The sequence below is a fragment of the Haliaeetus albicilla genome, chromosome 25, assembly GCF_947461875.1.
Source record: "Haliaeetus albicilla chromosome 25, bHalAlb1.1, whole genome shotgun sequence".
NCBI classification, from domain to species: domain Eukaryota; kingdom Metazoa; phylum Chordata; class Aves; order Accipitriformes; family Accipitridae; genus Haliaeetus; species Haliaeetus albicilla.
Window position 1 is genome coordinate 8,100,556 of NC_091507.1, and position 5,241 is coordinate 8,105,796.

The following is a 5,241-nucleotide window of genomic DNA, read 5'->3' on the forward strand; positions in this document are numbered from 1 at the left end:
TGTCTATTCCAGGACTTCTGTTCTTAGGCCTGAATCTATATGTGTCGTGGTTTAACCCCAGCCAGCAACTAAGCACCACGCAGCTGCTTGCTCACTCTCCCCTACCCTCTCCACTGGGATGGGGAGGAGAATAAAAAAAAAGAGGTAAAATTCATGGGTTGAGATAAGAACGGTTTAATAACTAAAGTAAAATACAATAATATAACAATAATAATAATGATGAAGGGAATATAACAAAAAAAGAGAAATAAAACCCAAGAAAAGACAAGCGATGCACAATGAAATTGCTCACCACCCACTGACTGATGCCTGACCAGCAATCCACCTTTCTCGGCCGACTCCCCCCAGTTCATATACTGACCATGACGTCCTATGGTATGGAATATCCCTTTGGCTAGTTTGGATCAGCTGTCCTGGCTGTGCTCCCTCCCAGCTTCTTGTACACCTGCTTGAACCTGAAAAATCCTTAACTTAGGATAAGTGCTACTTAGGAACAACTAAAACATCAGTGTGTTATCAACATTATTCACACAGTAAATCCAAAACACACTGTACCAGCTACTAAGAGGAAAATTAACTCTGTCCCAGCCAAAACCAGGACATGTCACTCCGTGTGCTGAATCACCCATCAAATGAAGGCAGTAATAGGACACTGAATTTAAATCATAACTTCTTCCTTTATTTCCATGTAATTATCAGCAAGTTGTGTTAAATAAATCAATGACAAATTCACATTGTCTCAAGGACACAACACTTCATTAATTTTTTTTTCAGAAGTCTTCATTCATCTTTCAGACCAAGCAGGAGCCATACATTCAAAGACAATGGAGCTTGTTCCTTTTCTGATTTTGAGAGGTGCTGGAAATTAAGTGCTTGCTCTTGGTTTGAGAAGGTTTCACAGTTTCTACTTGATCAATCAAAGCAGGTTCTGGATAGTTTGCGTGGAAAAGAAAACTTGCCATTCCTTGCTTTTCGCTTTGAAAATGGAGAAAAAAGATTTGTTTGACATCTTTTTTGGAGAAGCAGACTAACAAGGTGTCTCATTACAACTGCGTAGACTGCAAATGAGTGGAGTTGTATATACCCTTCTTTCTTTGGCCTTCACAAAAAGGTTCACTGTGGCCATATCCCTAACACAACTAACAACTAATAACAAAAATGGAGATAGGAATATAGGCCAGAAAAGCAAAAAACAGGGAATTAAACACGGTATTCATGTCATCAAGATCTGATAAAATCCCTAAAACACTAGCCAGTTCACTTACTTACACATTTTAGTGATTAACTTCAAAAGCTCATGAAGGCCAACTGAGGTACAAAAAGACTGAAAAAATGCTAAAGCTCTAGTTGAGGAAACATAAAACAGCCAAACCCTGCTATCAAGAGAGGGACTTTGTTTAATTCATTACTAAACAATCAATCAAAGAGCATCTGTAGAATAACACAGTGATAAGATGCAGCTGCTCTGGAAGTTTCCGCAACAAATCATATAGTAGCAAACCACTTACCGTCTGACAAAGTAATTAGTCCAGAGTATGGGAAGAGCGAATTGGTATGGTATATCTTACTTTAGCAGAATTTTTTACATAGTCATACAGGATGTTCTCATGTCTGAACTAAAGAAATGTGATTTATCTATTATAAAGTGGGAGAACAGATGTTTTCAAGACATTTAAAGAGGTCATGAGTAAGTGGTTGTCAGCTAGGAGGACATGTCAGCCGAATCCAGCTTAAGTCTGGTACCTTTCCACATTTTCATTAATGGCTATCAATCAGGTATAGAGAAGAGGCTTTGAAAATATGTGAATAATACAAAACTGAGATTAAAGCATGTAGGACCAAATTGCAATTCAGAGTGAACTTTCTAGATTGGTGAAATGATTGGAAGTTTAAAAAAAAATATTCAGTAAATACAAATGCAAGAATTATATTCAAGCAGAAGAAATTGAATACACGTACAGCAAACAATTAGTGAAGAAGGAGTAGGAGTTGTACAAGTTAACAACATGGTGCCATTTCAAATAAAACATTGTCACTTTGAAATCTATTCACGAAGGCTGTGTGAAGCAACATAATGGTGATAACTATTCTCTTTGCAGCCAGACCCAAATACAAAGGAATTGGAAAGTATCCAAGAAAGTGTTTTAGGAAAGATAAACTATAAGGATAAGTTGAAGTAAGATGAGTTTGTTCTGTCTAAGAAAAAAAGGCCAAGTATTAAATACAGCAGTTAATCAAATGTGTAGGAAGTCCTTATAGAGACAGTGGTCAGTTGTTTTTCAGGTTCACTGAGATTAGTATGAGAAATAATAGTGTTAACTCACTCTAAGGAACCTCTAGGCTAGATACTAAGAAAACTTCAAAACTGTACGAACAGTTGAACAATGTATTATTTTTCTTGAGAACATTTTGAAATTCCCATCTTTGGAGACAGTTAAAAACAGTTTAGTCTAATAACTGTCACAGGTAGTCAAGATCCTTGTCCAAGAAACTGAGAAATCTTAGGGTTCCTTCAACATCTACATTCCTATCTTTCCTAGATTTTTCATAGGACTATGGTATTCTATACACTGGTAAAAGAAAGACTCGTTTGCTAATTTTGGTCTATGCTTGTGATTTTTGTCTATGTAATCTTCATGATAATGCATGAGACATTCTTAACTGTTTAGTACATGACAGATATGGGCACATGACAAATATGTCCACTCTGACCGCATCTTTATGGTGGAAATCTTGTGGAGGGGATTTCTAGAAGCAGCTATGCCTGAGGATCTCTTTATCATTCAAAGAGTTTAGTTTACAAGGCATCTCACATCAGACCATTCACAGAGTTGCACAGAGCAGAAATAAAGAACTGGAAGGACTTCAGGTATCTATTTTACCCAACCTGGGTTTTATTTATCCATATGTTTTCAAATAAGCATTCACTGTCTTTCAGTGTAGCCAGCTAACATAAATTTTTCCTAAAAGCTGTGCAAGCATATGTATAGCTTGTACTCTCATTCCCTCTCTTTTATTGTTTGCAACTTGACCATAGTGTATTTTGAATGATGAAATGCAGTGTTAAGTCCTCGAAGAGAACAATTAACACTCCATTAATCATTCCTCAAACACGTTTCCTGAAAAAGTAAGACAGAAGTCATTCCACACAATGTTTTCACACATGAAGTAGATCATGGAGAATTATCATCTTGTGGTAGAAACAGTGGCTTGTTAGAGCTGTTGCCATTTCTTGATGTATAAAGTTGAAGATTGGTTTGTGTGCCCTAAAGACTTGTGTAATTTTTGCAGCTATTCCTGTTGGCCTAACAAAAGGCATTGTTTTTCACTGCAAACCTTCAGTCTGGTAATACCAGCACTGAAGAGTTAGTTAGCATAAATGTTAGTAACTTTGGTAAATATCTGGGTTAGACTCTCATGTGCCATAAATTGGCTGACCCTGGTTGAAGAGCCACCCAAAATATTCACCCATTCTGTGAGCATCCCCACCTCTTTCTTTGGAACGACGTTGAGTTTCATAGGTGATGTAATATTGAGAGGAAGAAAGTGCGATCAATAGTGAGACACTGTGGTGGTAATTGAGGACATTCCTATTTTTCAACAGAGTCTTTTGCACATGGGAAGTTCTGACCCTCTACTTATTCTTTCTTTGGAATAAGCAAACTTTTCTTTGCATGGGAGGCAGACCTCTCATGTTTCTTTCTTTCCCATAGGCAAGACCCACTGTTACTCTTCATATGGTGAGAGTTATGCATCTGACACCTGGGGTAATGCGACAGGGAAGATGCTATGACATTGGACTGCAGCTGTGTACCACCTACTAAGCACTTCTTTGAATGTGGGGCCTCCATAAAAGCAAATGCATGTTGGCAGCAGTACCATACTATGGCTTCTTCGCTACTCCATGACCCCATTCATCAAGCACAGCTGGCCATAATATCAAAGAATTCACAGACTGGCCACGTCTGATGTGCCAGATCACCGAGTGGGAAAGAGGCATAAATACGTGATGTCTCCCAGCTGCTGGGGACTGGAGATGGCAGCCAGCAGTGTGAGTCTTGACAGGTGTGGGGGTGGAATGACATGACATGGATAGTCAGATTGTAAAATTAAAAGAATAAGTGGTGCTGTCACACCTAATTACCTCCTGTGGTGTTCTGTATCACTCAAAGCACACCTGACATCATATGCACGTTCCATAACCCCTGAATTAAAAACACATGCATAGGTTTCACTGATACCTTTACTCCAAGTGTTAGTTAAAAAATCTTTAAAGCTCTGACTCAAAACTAGATTTTTTTCTTTATTTCTACCACAAATGGTCAATGGACTAAACCACTATACTCACCTAGTAAGAACTGCTCTGTGCTTTTATGAGCTTCTCTGGAATATTACGATAAATGAGCAATATATTTTCACAAACCTCTATTTACTAACCTAGGGAAAGAGGACTGGTAATCAAGGATGACAAATGCATGCAGCTCCTGTAGAGCTAGCAAGCAAAACATCCCACTGAAATCAATAGAAAAGTACTTGGACTCCAAATTGTCTATAAAAAGAAATTCTTAACAGTTTCTTAACTGAATCTTTTTTTTTTTTTTTTTAATAAAGTGAGCCTGGGAACTGTTAAGGAAATTGAAAATCTGAGTATTTTGAAAGCAAAGGAAAAATATGGCAATTGGGACTTGGATGTTTGATACAAGGGACCTTTCCTACATAAAATGGAGGTTAACATTTAATTGTATTCTTTTAAAAAGCTAACATCTTGTCGAAGTTTCTTCACACTGTGCAGGACAGGTACTAGCCTGTTCAGTTGTTTTTAAAAATCCTGCTAGTATCTTGCTTAAAATCTGAATAAAAGTCTTACTAGGCAGTCATAGTGACAGTATTACTGAGCCATTGTTACAGCATCCATGGAAGGTGTGTGTACATAAATAAAGGCACATAGTTATTAAAAAACTATGACAGGCATCTTATTGTAATACATTCTTAGTATTGTAACCTGCAACATTGATATAATTAAAATGTATTTCTAATCATCTTTAGGTCTCACATCTGTAACAATATGGTGGGTGAGTGGACAAGAAGATTGCGTACAGTGCAGTCAGGTAGGGTGGGGTGAGCTGATCTATTAGGTTGCTGCTACAAAAAAAACCCCACACTCCTTTCTCTGTTCCAGCAGTAAATTTCCCCTAGATCCCTTACACCAGCTTTTTTTTTTTTTTTAAAGTGGGCTCCCTC